Source organism: Schistocerca piceifrons, chromosome 1 (assembly GCF_021461385.2).
Source record: "Schistocerca piceifrons isolate TAMUIC-IGC-003096 chromosome 1, iqSchPice1.1, whole genome shotgun sequence".
NCBI classification, from domain to species: Eukaryota; Metazoa; Arthropoda; class Insecta; order Orthoptera; family Acrididae; genus Schistocerca; species Schistocerca piceifrons.
The window spans coordinates 715142516-715162812 of record NC_060138.1 but is presented as its reverse complement, the minus strand read 5'-3'; the positions used below and the strand labels follow the sequence as shown (position 1 = coordinate 715162812).

General features: G+C 46.5%; 1 pseudogene; it reads right to left on the bottom strand.

The window, feature by feature from the left end:
- Nucleotides 1-19509: 19509 nt before the first annotated feature.
- LOC124717264 lies at nucleotides 19510-19627 on the bottom strand (annotated as a pseudogene).
- Nucleotides 19628-20297: the final 670 nt, after the last annotated feature.

Below are 20297 nucleotides of genomic sequence, written 5' to 3'. Positions count from 1 at the left end.
GTTCATATAGACGACGTCCGATACCCAAGTGGAAAGAACCTTCCGAACCCAGTATGGAAGGAAACCGCCATCCGGAAGAACTGTTCGGGCTTGGCTTAGTCATTTACGGAAACAGTGTTCTCCATAAAAAGGGGGCGGGTCGGCCACTTGTTTCAGACGCCAATGTGGACAAAGTAAGGCAGGCGTTTGCAGGGAGCCAGAGAAAATCGGTGCGTGCGACTGCCAGAGAGTTGAAAATAAGACGGTGAACATTGCACAATGTTTGCGTAAGTGGTTACGGATGTAGTACTACAAGGTGCAGCTGCTTGAGGCGTTAAAGCCTACGGACAAGCTTCAGAGCAAGATTGACGCAGTCACTTTTTTGAGAAGAACTTTTGAGGCAACGTTTTATGGAGGGCCAACCCCGCAAACTTACTCGTGATGAGGTTCTGTGAAGGTGTGGGCTGGGTTCATCTGTTGAAGATGGGGGATGACAGCAGCGGAGGCGGGTCCTGGTAAAGATACAACTCTTTATTAGTTCTTTACTAATTCATAGAGTTCAACTGTTCTTCTGATTGTCCTTCATTCTCTGGCGCGGTCCAGAGTTCCCCCGTAATATTCCGGCTTCTTAGCTGCAGACATAGATGTATGGCGGGCGACGTGCAAGTGCTGCCCGGGGAGACAGGGCGCTGCCCTGGAGAGTCCGGTATGCGAGGCGGCAGGATGCTCCTAGTGGTCACAGCCGGCCACGATGTCTTCCCTAAAGCGGAAGGTCGCGTCGTTCCAGTGGTGCGCCAATGGCGGTGCACGGAGTCTAAGTCTGAACCGCTGGTGAGGAGCAGACGGCGCGGTCTTGCCTGCCCTGGCTGGATAGACAGGCAGAAGCCCCTCCTTCGCGGTCCTGTGGCAGCACTGTTCACAGCGAAGCTTCCCACCTGACACACTGCAGCTGCTGTGTGTGGCCCTGCCGTGCCCGAAGTCAAGTACTCGGCTGAGCCAGCGTTCAAAAACTGGTTCCCGACGCTGAATTCGCGCAACCATCTGGAACTGGGCGAAGACAGGATCTGGCGTAATCGTCGGTGAGGTGAATCGAGCCGGAGTGGCTTCTCGAAGGCTGACCGCAGAGCGTTGACACCTGGACGGTGTCACGGAAATCTTGTTGTTGCTGAGGGGTGCTGATCAAGAAGGAGCGGAGGGGCCGAGCGGTTCTAGGCTCTTCACTTTGGAACGGCGCGACCGCTCCGGTCGCAGGTTCGAATCCTGCCTCGGGCATGGATGTGTGTGATGTCCTTAGGTTAGTTAGGTTTAAGTAGTTCTAAGTTCTAGGGAACTAACGACCTCAGATGTTAAGTCCCATAGTGCTCAGTGCCATTTTTTGCACCAAGAAGGAGCGACGGCCGGCTGCGGACGATGTCCGTGGCTTGTGGCCTGATCCGAGTCGATCGCGCAGTTCAGTAGTCAGCATCTGTTGTCTGACTGCGGCCTCGTTGCGGTTCTCGGCTCTGACGTCTGCTCCAAGTTCTCCTATAATTTTGTCCCTTTACGTTTCGTATACGGGGTTCACAGCATTTTCATGTTACCCGTGAAGTAGAAAGAGACAGTCCCAATATCAATGTTTGACACGCACAGATGCACAGTTGCATTATTGGTCCATTCTTTCTCATACAGTCTCCCGTCAACATTGCTGTTTAGCTGGACATGTTACAAGAGTTTGCTGTGTCACAACAGGAACATACGCAACCAGATGTCTTATTCCAACAGGACGGAGAACCACACTACTGGTCCCTAAATATCCGTCCATTTCTAGATGGAAAGTTTCCGGTAGGGAAGACTGAACGAGATGGTCCAAATTTTATGTCCGCCACGGTCCCCTTATGTCATACCACTAGACTTCTTCCTGTGGGTTTTCGTAAAATATCTGGTGTAACGAACCACGATTAGAGACCTGCAGGACTTGAAGGCGCGGGTTCGCAATGCATCGGAACATGTCACCGTGGCGAACTTGAATCGTACGCGGAGAGAAGTGGAATTCCGACTAACATTATCCGTGCTACTAATGGTGCGTACAGTGACGTGTATGAATGAGTCCCTGTAGAGAAGACGACGCTCTTTTCGCGAGGCGCTGCCGGAAATTTAGAGAACCGGCATATGACATCTACGAAGGCGATTGAAAACTCCGTGCGGTGTCCGAGAGATGGCACCACCGGAGCGTATCGAGATGATGTTTAGATAGTAGCATCTTTGGAAAGAACACACACCAAGTTTCAGCCCTGTTGGTCTATTTCTTTGTGTTTGGCATTCGTGTGAATCAAGGAAGTCGAGTGATTGTCAAAAAATGGACGAAAAAGAATTTCGTGTGGCGATTGAACATTACTTTATGAAAGACAAAACGCCTCGGGAAACTAAAAGAAGCTTGATAAGCATTATGGTGAGTCTGCACCATTGATTAGAACAGACTATAAGTGGTTTCAAAATTTTCAGAGTGGCCATATGGGCACAAGTGGTGCTGAACGTTCTCGACGCCCTATGGAGGTTACGACTCCAGAAATCATTGATAAAATCCATGATATGGTGATGGATGACAGAAGAGTTAAGATGCGTGAGATTGCTAGTGCTATGGGCGTCTCGAATGTTTTTCATAAACATTTGGACATGAGAAAGCTATTCCCAAGATGGATTCCGCGATTGCTCGCTCTTGACCAAAAACGGAATCGTGTGAAGTGTTACAAGGATGGCTAGCAGCTGTTCAGGAAGAATGTGCAGGACTTTAAGCACCGTTTCGTCATTTTGGATGAAACACGGATACATTACAATACTCCTGAGACCAAAGTACAATCTAAACAATGGGTTACCAAGGGAGAATCTGTACCAAACAAAGCGAAGACCATCCCTTCGACCGGAATGGTTATGGCGAGTGTCTTTTGGGATTCGCAAGGGATAATCCTCGTCAACTACATGGAAAAGGGTAAAACCATTACAGGTGAATACTATTCTTCGTTATTGGACCGTCTGAAAATCGAGCTGCAAGAAAAACGCCGGCGATTGGACCGCAAAAAAGTCCATCACGACAATGCACCAGCACACACCTCAGCAGTTATGGTCGCAAAATTAATGGAAATAGGATTCCAACTCGTTTCACATTCCCCCTATTCTCCAGACTTGGCTCCCTCGGACTACTATTTGTTCCCCAATTTGAAAAAAATGGCTGGCTGGACAAAGATTTTATGTAAACGAGGAGGTGAATGCAGCAACTAACAGCCTTTTTGCAGACTTGGACAATTCCTATTATTCGGAAGGGATCAACAAATTAGAACAGCGCTGGACGAAGTGTATAAATCCAAAAGGAGACTATGTCCAAAAATAAAAAAGTTTACGCGAAACACGTAAGTAGTTTTTATTTTTGCAAGGACTTTTCAAACGCCCCTCGTACTGCAGATCTATTCTACACCCCTAGATTTCGCGTAAGCGCCACGAAGATAACACAAATTAGGCAAGCCGCGCGTGATTAGCGGAGCGGTTTAAGGCGCTGCAATCATCGACTGTGCGGCTGGTCCCGGCGGAGGTTCGAGTCCTCCCTCGGGCATGGGTGTGTGTGTTTGTTCTTAGGATAATTTAGGTTAAGTAGTGTGTAAACTTAGAAACTGATGACCTTAGCAGTTAAGTCCCATAAGATTAAAAAAAAGAAAAAAAGAAAAGAAAACTAGGCATCGAATGGAGGCTTTCAGACAGTAGTTTTTTCGTCGCTCTATTTGTGATTGGAACAAGGAAGGAAATTACTAGCAGTGGTACATGCTACCCTCCACCGTGCACCAGGTACAGTGGCTTGAGGAGTCCGTGTGTAGGTGTTGAGATCCGTGAAGCAGTGCGTCACGTAATTCACCTCGCGCGCCGCACGTCAACAGGAGTACGTGGGTTCAAACCGCGGCCGCGAGAGTGATTTCGCGCAGTGCCACGGAATCTGCGGAGAACAGGCGACAGGAACGTTTCACAGGCCGCCGGCCCGAAGTCTGGTAATCAGGAAGTTAGCGCCAGCACCTCTCCCCCACGTGTAGGCCGCACACTGACTGTGGAAACGTCTTCCAACCGTCAGGATCCGAACTGCCGACTCCATGCCGAGCGCCACCGCGCAGATGTGCGTTCCGACCTCTGCTCTCTTCTTTTTGTCTGACCATCTCAAATTCTGAAGGTGGCAGGGGTCAAATACAGGGATCGAAAGGCTATTTACAACTCGTACAGAAACCAGATGGCAGTTATAAGAGTCGAGAGACATGAAAGGGTTCAAATGGTTCAAATGGCTCTGAGCACTATGGGACTTAACATCTGTGGTCATCAGTCCCCTAGAACTTAGAACTACTTAAACCTAACTAACCTAAGGACATCACACACATCCATGCCCGAGGCAGGATTCGAACCTGCGACCGTAGCAGTCGCGCGGTTCTGGACTGAGCGCCTAGAACCGCTAGACCACCGCGGCCGGCGGATAATGGAATGTAGTCGAATTAAGTCGGGTGATGCTGCGGGAATTAGATTAGGAAATGAGACACTTAAAGTAGTAAAGGGGTATTGCTATTTGGGGAGCAAAATAACTGATGATGGTCGAAGTAGAGAGGATATAAAATGTAGACTGGCAATGGCAAGCGAAGCGTTTCTGAAGAAGAGAAATTCGTTAACATCGAGTATTGATTTAAGTGTCAGGAAGTCGTTTCTGAAAATATTTGTATGGAGTGTAGACATGTATGGAAGTGAAACATGGACGATAAATAGTTTGGATAAGGAGAGAATAGAAGCTTCCGAAATGTGCTGCTACAGAAGAATGCTGAAGATTAGATGGGTAGATCACATAACTAGTGAGGAGGTATTGAATAGAATTGGGGGGAAGAGGAGTTTGTGGCACAACTTGACTAGAAAAAGGGATCGGTTGGTGGGACATGTTCTGAGGCATCAAGGGGTCACCAATTTAGTATTGGAGAGCAGCGTGGAGGGTAAAAATCGTGGAAGGAGACCGAGAGATGCATACACTAAGCAGATTCAGAAGGATGTAGGCTGCAGTAGGTACTGGGAGATGAAGAAGCTTGCACAGGATATAGTAGCATGGAGAGCTGCATCGAACCAGTCTCTGGACTGAAGACCACAACGACAACATCTCAGAAGGAAGCAGGACGCTGCAGGTGCAGGGAGTTTAGCCGCTACTTTGGACGCGGACCCTCCTCTCGCAGCTAGTAGCGCAGTGTCGCGGACGCGGCTGGCCCGGGCGCGAGCACGGGCAGGGCCGCGCTAATCTTAGCGTTGGCGTTTTTGGCGCCGCTGCAGACGCCGGCTGTTGCGTCACGCCGCGCGGGGCAGACGCGGGAGGCAGCGGCGGCGGCGGCTTCCGCGTCCGCGGAGCGAACCGCGAGCTGCGAGCTGCGGGCCCAGGCCGGCAGGTGCCGCTGGACCACCAGGAATAGGCTGGACGACCGCCAGCCGGCGCCGGCCCGCTCTCTGGCCACAGGAAAAAAGAAAACACTGCTCCATTCCGCTAATGCGCTCAATCGTGCAATATCGCGGCGTCTGGTGGTCTAATGTTACACTGTGGGGACCATTACAGTCTGCCGTGATGAACATATCGTCCACGCTTGACTTACCAGGGGCAGCCACGAAGTTTTATCACCTCGAGAAAACAAAGTTGCATCTACGAAAATACTGATGGTGTTAAGAGAATGAGATTTTCACTCTGCAGCGGAGTGTGCTCTGATATGAAACTTCCTGGTAGATTAAAACTGTCTCCCGGACCGAAACTCGAACTCGGGACCTTTGCCTTTCACGGGCAGGTGCTCACCATCCACTCGCCCGCGAAAGGCAAAGGTCCCGCGTACGAGTCTCGGACCGGCACACAGTTTTAATCAGCCGGGAAGTTTCATAGCAGTGCACACTCCGCTGCAGAGCGAAAATCTCATTCTGGAAACATCCCCCAGGCTATGGCTAAGCCATGTCTCCGCAATATCCTTTCTTCCAGGAGACGGAAAATCATCGAGTAAAACTGAAGTGATATCAGGTGTTTCCCAGGGAAGCGTCCTGGGACCTCTGCTGTTCCTGATCTATATAAATGACCTGGGTGACAATCTGAGCAGTTCTCTTAGGTTGTTCGCAGATGATGCTGTAATTTACCGTCTAGTAAGGTCATCCGAAGACCAGTATCAGTTGCAAAGCGATTTAGAAAAGATTGCTGTGTGGTGTGGCAGGTGGCAGTTGACGCTAAATAACGAAAAGTGTGACGAGATCCACATGAGTTCCAAAAGAAATCCGTTGGAATTCGATTACTCGATAAACAGTACAATTCTCAAGGCTGTCAATTCAACTAAGTACCTGGGTGTGAAAATTACGAACAACTTCAGTTGGAAAGACCACATAGATAATATTGTGGGGAAGGCGAGCCAAAGGTTGCGTTTCATTGGCAGGACACTTAAAAGATGCAACAAGTCCACTAAAGAGACAGCTTATACTACACTCGTTCGTCCTCTGTCAGAATATTGCTGCGCGGTGTGGGATCCTTACCAGGTGGGACTGACGGAGGACATCGAAAGGGTGCAAAAAAGGGCAGCTCGTTTTGTATTATCACGTAATAGGGGAGGCAGTGTGTATGATACGCGAGTTGGGATGGAAGTCATTAAAGCAAAGACGTTTTTGTCGCGGCGGATCTATTTACGAAATTTCAGTCGCCAACTTTCTCTTCCGAATACGAAAATATTTTGTTGAGTCCAACCTACATGGGTAGGACTGATCATCGAAATAAAATAAGAGAAATAGAGCTCGAACAGAAAGGTTTAGGTGTTCGTTTTTCCCGCGCGCTGTTCGGGAGTGGAATGGTAGAGAGATGATATGATTGTGGTTCGATGAACGCTCTGCCAAGCACTTAAATGTGAATTGCAGAGTAATCATGTAGATATAGATGTGGAGTGCTAGTTCTACAAGGTCCGCAGGAGAGCTTCTGTGAAGTTTGGAAGGTAGGAGACGAGATACTGCCAGAAGTAAAGCTGTGAGGACGGGGCGTGAGTCGTGCTTGGGTACCTCCGATGGTAGAGCACTTGCCAGCGAAAGGCAAAGGTCCCGAGTTCGAGTCTCGGTCCGGCATACAGTTTTAATCTGCCAGGAAGTTTCATTGATGGTGTTAGTCCATCTCTATATACGCACCCTTCAGTGCTACCCACTTTTCCCAACGATTGGTGACTTCGTGGAGGCCTCGGTTTCTAGAAGTCTGCATTTTTGCTGTTCAAGAAACGAACCACCTCGAAAATCACCTTGTCGACAATCTGGTAATGCCAATCATTTGGTGAATTTACGTACAGACATTGGACAATTTCAGCTCACAGCAATCTGGAATCGAATTATACATTTGAAGACTTTTTTTTAGTTAAGGCCCACATTTGGCGCTAATTAATGTTAATTACATTTATTGATCACTGGCTGAGTACCCGGCGTTGTTCGGGTATGTATTTATTCTAATCTTCCATTAGTCGATTTCTTTCTTCCTCCTTTCTCTGTCCACCTCCTCACCCGCACCACTCCCTGTCCATCTCCTCCTTCTCCTTCCCTCTGTTCATGCCCTCCCCCCTTTTCTCTTTCCGTTACCACGTCATCATCATCCCAACCCTAACAGGAAATTGGCGTTTCTCATCCCTACAGCATTTGTTTCCAGATAGCAGGTGACATGTACATCGAGTTTGGTTGAAATCGATTCAGTAGATTAGAACGATTTTCTCATCTGCGACTTTGCCCGGATTCGCACGTGTCGCACATATTTTACCTACATTTACCGTATTTCCCACGTATTTCATATTTCATCTTCATTTTTAGGGGATTTCGACGGTGAAAGTCACTCGTAAGAACTCTTCTCTCTGAAAGTATTCGCGTGCTATCTGACATACGTTTAGTTCTGACAATATCTTCTAGCTCCTCGTCCCGTTGCTGTGTCAAATTGTCAGCTCTCTTCATCTCAACGATAAGCTTTTATTGTGGAAATATCGTCGCTGTAACCTAACAACACACATTGCGACTACGTCTGGTCCCTGTTCCGAAAAATCGCACTTCCCCGTCTCTCTCTCTCTCTCTCTCTGTCGCATCGCCTCCGGGCTGCGACTTTTTCTCCCCGGCCCTCTTCCCCTTCAGCTACAGTGCCATAGGTCGTGGACGATATGCGTCTTCACTTCCTCCCTCCTCTTCCTCCCCCCCCCCCCCCCAAATGCCTGCTCCGCGCCACTATTACACATCAAGAACGGATTAGATTTGCTTTTGCGCTTATAAGAAGAGACTACGTATCAAGTCAACAGAAAGATCAATAGAACGCTCAGCTCATTCTATCGAGCTATCTCCAGCAAGCTACCACGTTTGTTGGACAATAGCTCATCTCTGAAAATCCAAGAAATTATTTCGGTGAAACACGACCACAATTCGATGAAAATTACGTCTACATCTTCACACATATTCTGAAAGCCACCGTATGTATGAAGATATAGATCTTTTTTTTTTTTGTTGACTTGATACATTGTCTCTTCTTATAAGTGCAAAAGCAAACCTAATCCGTTCTTGATGAGGAATGGTGGCTGGGAGCAGGCATTGGGGGGGGGGGGGGGGCAGAGGAGGGAGAGGAAGGGAAGACGCAAGTCGACCTCGAACTATAGCACTGTAGCTGATGGGGAAGAGGGCAGGGGAGAAAAAATCGCAGCCCGGAGCCGATGCGACAGAGAGAGAGGCGGGGAAGTGGGCGTTTCTCATCCCTACAGCATTTGTTTCCAGATAGTACGTGACATGCATGGGGGGTATACGTTTTACCATTGCTTGTCATTTCCTTTCCTATCCCACCTACAAACGGACCGAGGCAAAAACGACTGCCTACTTGCTTCCGTACGAGCCCTAATTTCTCTTATCTTGTCTTTGCGATCATTACACAAAATGTACGATGGTGGCAACAGAATCCTTCTGCAGTCAGCTGAAAATGTCGGTTTTCTCGATATTCTCAATAGTGTTTGAAAAAAGAATGTCATCTTCTCTCCAAGGATTACCACTTGAGTTACCGAAGCATCTCCATGATATTCTCGTGTTGATCGGACCTACCGACAACAAATCTACCAGTCCGCTTCTGAATTGATCCTATGCCTTCCTTTAATTCGACCTGGCAGGGATCCCAAACACTCGAGCAGTACTGAAGAACTGGTCGCAATGTTGCTCTATACGCTGCTCGGCCTATACATGAGCTACAGCTTCCTAAAATCCTCCCAATAAACGGAAGTCGTTTATTCGCCTTCACTACTACCATACCTATGTGCTTCTTCCATTCCATATTCAAATGTGCTTGATAATTAATTTAAAAGATGTACTGAAATACAAATGACATTGCATTTCTGTCAATAACAGAATTTTCATGGAGAACAATAAGAAAATTAAAATTGATTGTTCAAATCACGTAATATAAATAAACCAATCCTCAACCATCTGACTGCGAGTTTTTAAATATCCTCTAACGTGTTGAGAGGTGGCATAAGCCCCCTCTCATATTTCTATCTTACGATTTTCGTCTCTAATTGCATGCGGTGAAAAGTTGCTATTCCTTCACACGCGGACTTCCCATGCAGCGTCTCTCATCACCCGGGTGGTCCGGTGACAGGCGGGCTCTGCTGACTTTGAAAGGGTGTGAGGGAGTCGAGTGAATGCTTTCCAGACGCCGACATTGTCAAAAGACACGCCCGGAGGGGCCTGAAGTAGCGGCTGGGCTAGAGGTTCCGTTACTTCGCAGAAACTTAGCGAAAACACTTTCTGGCGGGCTACCAGCGAGGCGTGGGAATGACTTGTGTACCCAGGCAGTTGTGGCGGGAAAATTCCCGCGCTTTCTGCAAAATTGTAACTGTGATTCGCTTGCTCAGGGCATAGCTCCGTGACGTAGCAAAATCAGCGCAGAAATTGGCGCCAAGGATCTCCATTGGTGGAATGGTAGTGCTCCGGCAATGGAGTGGAATTTTCCGCCGGTTTCCGAGTTGCTGATTGGAACGTTTAACCACGACCACTGTCGTGGGGTGGGAATGTTCGGTGTTCGGCATGTACGGGTGCTCTAGAGTAGTCGGCTCTCGACTTTCGGTTAGGACGTCGAAGTAACCAGCCATCGCCTCCGGTACGCCAGATCGTGTTCTGGCAGTTAAGAAGACAGTTTGGTAATGTATGTCCGCAGCACCGGCAGATAGGAATTTCCTAGGTGACAATCAGAGCTCAGCAGAGCGCGCCAGTTCGTCTTTTTCTAACTTTGTTCTGTCTTGGGTAGCAGCAATTAATGTTGGGTTAGCTGCGTGTCTCTCTTAAGATTTGAGTGGCAAGGAATTGGCTCCACATACCACTTCGTCTTAAACCTCACAATCTAGTTTAGGGACAACTTCACCTTCACAGTGTTTGTATGAGTATCCAATTTGAGCCAATTTGATGTATTATAAATGTTTCATGTGTTTTTGTTTATTATTTTGTGTTTAGTCCTAATAAATCATATTGTTATTTTGGACAGAACTTTCATTCTGTTAATCGGTAGAGCAACCCATCATTTCTCACTACGTTAATGAAACCTTCCTTTATTTAACTTAGCTATCAAATTAAATTATTGCAGGTGCCAAACTCTTTTCTACTCCACTTGCAGGGTTGATTACAGTCAGTTCGCATATATTTTTTAATCCATGTGCAACAGCAAAAGTCGGAGTTAGAATAGGGGGGCTTAGAGCATTATTTACATATGTAGATTCTAGAATTTAGCGTTAAATACACTGCTTGCCCTGGCACCTCGCATAAAATGGCGACCCTTAGCCTCGGATCTTTCATGTGAATCGCTGATAAGCAAGTATTATTAGTAGTAGGGACATTCAGAATTTTTTTTGCTTAATTTTTTTTATTGATTAATACCCAAGTTTTTTTTGGTAGTTCCGCGTTTAGTTTGAAGAAGCGGCGCATGATTACAATTTTTGTTTTCAGTGTATATATTCTTTTGTTCATTGTTTTTGTGTTCCTTTGATGGTGTGTCCGTATCACATCCCACTTTGTCGGGTTTGTGTGCGGTTTCTGTACTACAACAAATCGTGCTTATAATTACAGCGTTGGAGAGGCGTTGTTGAAATTTTATGTCTATGTGTAAAAAATATATGGAGTAGGTTAATTTTATTGTGCATTTTAGATAAATTCGTTTTTCATGAATGATAACGAGAAGTAAGGCACGACTATTATCGAGCGAAGCTAAAACAAAAGAGGATAGCATAATGGATAAGGGGCAGTTTACTGACGGGAATAGGTTCAGAGATGAGATGGGCACTTTTTTAGCAGGACAGGACGCCAGGGTCATTGATGAGGAAGGTGATTTGGACGCGATCTCAGAGCAGCGTTGCGGCCGTGATTATGATAGTGAAGTAGAGGATGAAACAGAGACAGGCACACAGGTCGAGACGGTAGCAGAAGTTTATAATCAAACGAACGAGAGCAGACAGGGGCCAGCTCGGCCACGTCAGAGCTCTAGCGCCCAAGTGTCCAGAGCTACATCTCCCACGTTTGAAGAGGATCAAAAAGATGACATAAACCCAATACTGAGCTTCCTACGATCAATGAAAGAAGAAGCTGACGAACAGCGTAAGAGGGAGAAGGAAGAAGAGGAGAAACAACGTAAGAAGGAGAAGGAAGAAGCTGACGAACAGCGTAAGAAAGAGAAGGAAGAAGATGAGAAACAACGCAAGAAGGAGAAGGAAGAAGATGAGAAACAGCGTAAGAGGGAGAAGGAAGAAGATGAGAAACAACACAAGAAGGAGAAGGAAGAAGATGAGAAACAGCGTAAGAAGGAGAAGGAAGAAGCTGACGAACAGCGTAAGAAGGAGAAGGAAGAAGATGAGAAACAACGTAAGAAGGAGAAGGAAGAAGATGAGAAACAACGTAAGAAGGAGAAGGAAGAAGATGAGAAACAGCGTAAGAAGGACACAGAGGAAATAATTTTGCATATAGGGGAAATTCGTGGGGAATTACTAACAATAAAGAAAGAATGTGGAGAAGCAAAACAAATAGCAATGGTAGCACAAAAAGTAGCAGGCCTAGCCAAAACGGCAGCAACAGGGGCAATGAAAATCGCAAAAGTAACTTCTCAACTTGCAGGTCGCTTGCGACGTGCGACACAAGCCCACGCAAAATCCCTAGCGTTCTTAAAAACTCAAGGTAATATTGCGGTTACGAACATCACGAAACGAATGAAAGAAGTAGAGAGTCGGATAGCAAAACTAGAGCGAAACGGGCACAAGAGCACTGCGCGTTCGGATACCAATGATGGAGTACACAGAATTGTGTCTCCGAGGAAAAGCCCGCCGTGCTCTAGCCCAGTGACAGAGTGCAGAACTAACAAGGCACACGCAGAAACACCTAGTAATAGCTCCAATAATTGTAGCCCACTTAGGAGAGTGAATTCGAAGTGCCACTTCCACTGTGATACAGATGTAGCACATCACAGTTATCAGCAAGATAGATCAGGACACTCAGCAGACGTGCAAGTATCGGAAACGAGTGACAGCACCAGTGCGAGGATCGGACAGGATTTTGATCACAATCACTTCCTGTCGATACTAAAATTCCAAAAGTTCAGAGATAATGGAGGGTCGATGCATCCCAAGAGCTGGGTGATGCAGTTTACAAATTCATTACCGTCATCATGGCCAACCCTGGCAAAATTAGAATTCATGTGTGGACACATCGAAGGCCAAGCCGCGGAAAAGATGCGGGGTGTGACAGCGACGTGTCAGACTTATCAGGAATTTGTTGATGCGTTCCTGGGGATCTACTGGTCAAAGGAAACGCAAGACAGGATTAAAGAGGAAATAATATTTTGTCCCGAACTGGAAGTGTCCGGGCAAAGGAGGGCAACCAAATTTTTTGATGATTTACTCAAGAAGAATCAATGTTTAGATAGTCCATATAGCAAGGAAGAAATCATCAAATTTTGTTTTTCCAAATTGCCTGTTAGGTATCAACAGACACTTGTCGGCAAGTGTGGATCTGACATAGAAGCATTCAAGAGTCTATTGCGCGAACTCGAAGTAGTCTTCGATAAACAAGACGCAAAGGACAGGAAGAAGGCGCAAAATAACAAATACCACGGGCCAGCAAGGGCAGACGACAACAGATCGCATAATCGCGTTCGTCAGTTAGGAAACCAGGGTTACGGAAATCAAGGTTACGCTATTCAAGGTTATGGAAACCAGAGACACGGAAACCAGAACGTCAGGGAACTGGGTCATGCTAGACAAGGAATCTGGGAGAGGAGGAATAACGAACGGCAAAGCGACCGTAATTGGAGAGAGCGAAACCAAGGACAACAGGAGAACCAGGAAATTGAAATTAGACCTGCAAATCCTAATGCACGTCAGAGGAGGGGGAGTCTGACAAGGGATTGGCGCTAGTCCATAGGACCCCACCACATCTCTCACACAAAGAAGTTCGTGGAATAATAGTAGTTTAAGTGGTGTACATAGTAGAATAGGCAAATATATGAACCTTTCTTCGGGGAACAAAATCGTTGCATTAATAGATTAAGATTGTTAAAGTATTAACACGCTGCGTTTTCTCGCATAAGAATTTACTGCTGTTAACTTTTTTTTGTCTATGTACGCGATCTCCTCTGTCGTTGCGATAACAGGCACTACCTTTCCATGAGCAATGTTTTTGTGCTTTCCTATCTGGTGTCCATGTTAAGGGATAAAGATGAGTGACGAGATGTCGCACAAACGGGCGCATACAAGAACGTGCTCTTAGAAGCGTTCTCAGAAGTCGTGATACGCTCCATAGCGGCCACAACCAGTTCGTGAGACGTTCATACCAATGCTTACAGGCACGCGTCAGTGGACTGCAAGATTGTGGTATATTGCGTGATTTCGAGGATGAATATGGGCAGTATAGTTTTTGCAGAGCTGCGCCAGCATCGTTGTCTTGCAAGTCGGGGTGAACCTGTGAGCGTTTGACTCCAATGGTGCCCTAGACGATAGAAATGTGGGCATAAAGCCTACCATGCCAATGTGCTGGTTGGGGATTTAGCGTGCTGCTTGTGACTGTCACAGATGAATAACCAAGGAATTATACTTGGAAATTCGTGACATACTGTGTAGCTGATGTGTGGTGGGCGACGGAATCCTCAGCAGGAACCAGTCCTGGCTTTGTCATATTACATTGCCTCTGGAAAGGTGTGCTTTGATCGCGAATACTGCATAACATAGAAAAAGAAGTTGCAACTATAAATTTATTGTCTTGTATAGCCATGGCTAACCCAGTCTCTGGAGTTTCAGTGAGGCGTAGTGAGAACTCGGAGGCCATGTCGTACGGCGCGCACATCACTGTCGTCAATAGCGGCGAGCAGCGAGACATCTCAACGTAACAGGAATTACGTAAGAGTGTTGTATAAGGTAAAAAAAAATAATAATAGAGAGAGTACCATATACTAGGATAAATTAAATTTTAGGATTTTACAATAAGTAGATCCTTAATATTGTGGCGGTTTTTCTACCACAAGTGTTTGGCGCGCGCCTGTTGAGATGCTATTTTTCAGGTCACCAAACCACAGACCCGAGATGGAGGGACGACGGGCGAGCGAAAGTAGCATAGTTGCATGTTCTTTATAGCACAGTAAAACTTAGACCTGCATAACAACATAATTTAATTAAAAGACATAGAATGTAGATCGTTGGCAAATGGTAGTTAATTCTTGAGCATGTCTACTGTCAATCTATATAATTAATAGTAATATTAGTGCGGGCCCACACATTTAATTGTTCATCCAGTATAGCGTCACACACCATGTACAGTAGTGAGATCGGTCTCTACACAAATATCAAGATAGATTATTTCCATGTCTAGCTTAAACACACCAAGATTTGGTTATAGGTATAGCCGTAGATTGATAACTATAAAATTAAAATAAGTGTCTGAAATGACAGACCATCAATGTATCGTTATGTAAATTTATTATAACATAGAAGGTCATGGGAAAAAGTTAGGCATAAGATTTTTGTCAGAACTGTGCAGATGACGGGTATCGTGGCAATGCAGAGGCCAGCCAGCGCAAAAACAAGAGGTATTCGGCTACCTGCAAGAAGGCGAGCGTCCGGTCCTGCAAGCTGACAGTCACCAGGCTGTATACCTGTGGGATTAGGCGGGATCCTCGCCGGGCCACAAGCGAAAGTGAGGCTGGCCGTTGACACTGACACGCGACTCACACGCGACAGCCTGCTAGCTCTCCGGACGCAGCAGCCGTTTGGAGGGATTCCCTGCGGCAGACCATGTTGTCGTGAGTACACGAAGAAGATCACATATCGTGTCAGAACCTGTGCCTCATGTGCCTCAGGACAGAAAGGGACGCTCTATACTCACCTGTTTGGGTTTTTACAATTCACTAGCATTGGCCGATCTGCATACACAAAGCAGTATCGTGCCACACTAACAAATGAATGGTCTCATTTCTAACTTCTCCTCTCTATTAGAGAGCAGTTTTAGCAATCGTCGCTGCTAGTTCAATCCTGTATGGATGACCTCACACACTTGTGGAGTCACTCCACGTGCCATCAACCCCCTTCGAACTGCAATATTGGGAAGCGTAAAGTACTGTCGAGCGAGAGAAGAGACCTAGACTAGTGATGTATCCCAACAAGTAGACCTCAGAGACAATTAATCGACGTGAGGAGAGTCTATCACTGTGTCTTCCCACCGTACTGTCGTGATCATATGCGTGGGTCTTGGTGCAATCTCAACAGAGTACTGCAGATGCTCCAGCACACCCTATTGCCATTGCAACAACATAGCAACAACACCCGACGTTTAGCCCTATGTGATGTCAGTACTGTGGAATTTGTGAAGTGCTTCGAATATTTCTAACAATGTGATTTAGTGCCTCATTCTCAGCACAGTCGTGAACTTTGTGCAATGTGCATGCACAACTTGGTGCCACATGAACCTTGTTTTTTTTCTTAAATTTCTTTTTCTAGTGTTGTTTTTGTAATGTATGTTATACCTTGTATGTGTTTGTGTTTTACATTGTAATTCTTATTACAAATTACTGTATTGTTCCCCACACCATGTTGTTTTTTTGTATTTGGTATTTATTGTTGTGTGTATGCAAACAGTGTGCCTGAAGTCCCCATAAACTGAAGCAGATACCACCACTGTCATTGTGAATGGACCATCAGTTCAGGGAACATTTTGTAAAAGTTATTCTTGCTGCAGGGAGACAGAATGAATCGGAGGTTGTAACTAGATTCTGAAAGCTCACAAAGAGATTGTTAACTTAAATAGTATCATGTGTGAGTGAGTCCAGGTTAGTTTCATGATTCAAATTGTTGTAAAATCTTGGGCATTTAATTGCGAAGCACTCCAACTCTGATTGTAAAGAATAAACTGCTCCATATTTGGCTCACATACCCGGGCCATATTTAGAGCATGAATGTCTGTGTGAATCGGTGTTTGGAAGGGGCTCCCTGGGTATGGATGTGTGATGTGAGTGTTAGTGTTCCATATTAAGAAGGTGAAGTTGGCTACATCATAAATAATCCTCCCTCTATGAGCTGCATTTTTCGGTTGCAGTGATTCTTTTATAGAGTGCGGCATGTGGAGTCAGTTTGTAAGATTGTTCTTGGGCGATTGACTCACTACCTTGCTCCTAAGTGAGCCAACCGCTCACCAATTACAATCTAAAATGGCGTAGGGGCTATGAGAGGTGGCATGAGCCCCCTCTCATATTTCTATCTTACGATTTTCCTCTCTAACTGCATGCGGTGAAAAGTTGCTATTCCTTCACACGCGGACTTCCCACGCAGCGTCTCTCGTCACCCGGGTGGTCCGGTGACAGGCAGGCTCTGGTGATTTTGAAAGGGTGTGAGGGAGTCGAGTGAATGCTTTCCAGACGCCGACATTGTCAAAAGACACACTCGGAGGGGCCTGAAGTAGCGGCTGGGCTAGAGGTTCCGTTACTTCGCAGAAACTTAGCGAAAACACTTTCTGGCGGGCTACCAGCAAGGCGTGGGAATGACTTGTGTACCCAGGCAGTTGTGGCGGGAAAATTCCCGCGCTTTCTGCAAAATTGTAACTGTGATTCGCTTGCTCAGGGCATAGCTCCGTGACGTAGCAAAATCAGCGCAGAAATTGGCGCCAAGGATCTCCGTTGGTGGAATGGTTGTGCTCCGGCAATGGAGTGGAATTTTCCGCCGGTTTTCGAGTTGCTGATTGGAACGTTTAACCAAGGCCACTGTCGTGGGGGCGGGAATGTTCGGTGTTCGGCATGTACGGGTGCTCTAGAGTAGTCGGCTCTCGACTTTCGGTCGAGGACGTCGAAGCAACCAGCCATCGCCTCCGGTACGCCAGATCGTGTTCTGGCAGTTAAGAAGACAGTTTGGTAATGTATGTCCGCAGCACCGGCAGATAGGAATTTCCTAGGTGACAATCAGAGCTCAGCAGAGCGCGCCAGTTCGTCTTTTTCTAACTTTGTTCTGTCATGGGTAGCAGCAATTAATGTTGGGTTAGTTGCGTGTCTCTCTTAAGATTTGAGTGGCAAGGAATTGGCTCCACATACCACTTCGTCTTAAACCTCACAATCTAGTTTAGGGACAACTTCACCTTCACAGTGTTTGTATGAGTATCCAATTTGAGCCAATTTGATGTATTATAAATGTTTCATGTGTTTTTGTTTATTATTTTGTGTTTAGTCCTAATAAATCATATTGTTATTTTGGACAGAACTTTCATTCTGTTAATCGGTAGAGCAACCCATCATTTCTCACTACGTTAATGAAACCTTCCTTTATTTAACTTAGTTATCAAATTAAATTATTGCAGGTGCCAAACTCTTTTCTACTCCACTTGCAGGGTTGATTACAGTCAGTTCGCATATATTTTTTAATCCATGTGCAACAGCAAAAGTCGGAGTTAGAATAGGGGGGGCTTAGAGCATCATTTACATATGTAGATTCTAGAATTTAGCGTTAAATACACTGCTTGCCCCGGCACCTCGCAGTGTCCTACGAACTGTTCTGCAATGCTCCCATACACAACAGACAACTTACCTCATCTTGCTGCTGCAGCTGCATGATCACCAACATGCTAAAATCTTTCTAAAGCAATACTGCGATCCATGCAGAGTTCAGTGCATGGAATAACTGCAACAATTACTGCCACACTTTTATTCATAGAAACTAAATGATCAAGAGGAGTTTGGTCAGCTAACCTTAAACACTGTAAAGAAAAATGAAAGAAATTAATAAAAGATTTTAATTTACTATATAAAGGAAATTGATGACTTTAATGCTGACAAACTTTTCACAGACTTTTAATTATTTCTCGATGAATAATAATGTCGTGTGGCTAGGGCCTCCCGTCGGGTAGACCGTTTGCTTGGTGCAAGTCTTTCGATTGAACGCCACTTCGGAGACTTGCGCGTCGATGGGGATGAAATGATGATGATTAGGACAACATAGCACCCAGTCCCTAAGCGGAGAAAAATCTCCGACCCAGCCAGGAATCGAACCCGGGCCCTTAGGATTGATATTCTGTCGCGCTGACCACTCAGCTACCAGGGGCGGACTATTTCTCAATGCCTATACTCAATAAACACGTTTCTGATAGTATCCATACACAAATCTGACAAAATCCCTCCAGTGCGTAAGCAACCAACAACTATGTGCAGTGGAATGGGAAATTACCAAAAAATCCTCAATTAATACTAAAGTCTCCTCCGGCGCTACTAGCTCGACCACGGCAGGCTGCAACCTCTGATGTCTCGCGACTTCTGCCCACCACACCCTGCGTCCGACCACTTCCGACTCCTCTCGAGAACTGCTCGCTCGCTACTATTTGCTATAATAATATCTCAGGCTCAGAGTTGGTGTATGCACGCAGCAGAACCATAGACGTCCAACTTTCAATATCGCTTTGCATTGTTACGCCTAGATATTTAACCGACCTGTCTGTCTCGAGCAGCATACCGCTAATGTTGAATTCGAACATACAGGATTGTTTATCCTTCTCATTAGCACTAACTTGCGTTTCCCTTAACTCTTACAGGAAGGTGCCATTTATCACGCCAAACAGAAACACTGTCTTGACTCTACGACCATACTTTCCCGTATACTACAGCGCCACAGCAAACAGCCGCTTATTGCACTGGGTGGTGGACAAGGAGCGCTTACAAACAAGAAAAACTCAGAACGTTATCTTAAGGGGGAGAAATGGTCCTGGGGTCAGTCTCTGTCTGATTTCCCAAACTCAGACTCGGAGGGATGGGGGAAGTTGTCTAAAGCTAAAACTAAACTAAACTCCTCCCGCACAGGGCATGAAGAACCAAAGGTACCGACTGGCCGCCGTGTCATCCTCAGTCCACAGGCGTCACTGGATGCGGATATGGAGGGGCATGTGGTCAGCACACCGCTTTCTCGGCCGTAGGTCAGTTTCCGAGACCGGAGCCGCTACTTCTCAATCAAGTAGCTCCTCAATTTGCCTCACAACGGGTGAGTGCACCCCGCTTGCCAACAGCGCTTGGCAGACCGGATGGTCACCCATCCAAATGCTAGCCTAGCCCGACAGCGCTTAACTTCGGTGATCTGACGGGAACCGGTGTTTACACTGTGGCAAGGTCGTTGGCCGGGGAGCTTGTCTACACTACAGTAAAACATACGGAGAGTCAGGAAATGAGGGTAATCTTGTAAAAATTCTTTGTTACTTCGGATCTTGTTCGGCAATGTTTATAATTATCTCGGTAATGATCTTCGATAATGGACGCGGGATAGTCTGAAAATGTGTTGTGGCTTTTCCTGCGTCCTAGAACAGCAGCGGAAGCTACACAGGAGATGTAGCCGCGACGAAGTTTCTGGCAACATGCTGCCCCACTGCACGACGCCAGTCCAGGTTGCACGTTATACACGGTCGTCGCGTAGGCCCTTAGGAATGCTGCCCGGCCGGCCACATCAACGGCCGCTGGTGCAGACACCCACGCCTGGGCTCTAACTTAGCGGGATTCTGGCCACAGTTTTAGGAGAAAGTAGTCAACAGAAGTTTTTTGTCGCGGGAGAAGGCACTCGGTTGATTTACTGCCGAGACGACTTGCGGTCGCGCCACCCAGACATCTTCGTGGCCGCGGTACATCCATTACTCTTTCGGCCCACTCGACAACACGCCGCCACCGCAGTCACAAATTTCGATGGGTCTACTCGACGACGAGGAGGTGGGTGTAATTAGCACCACCTACACCACTGTTGAAGGAAGCGTCTGCGTTTACTCTCGTCCAAGCGGACCCCGACTGCACAGAGTTCAAA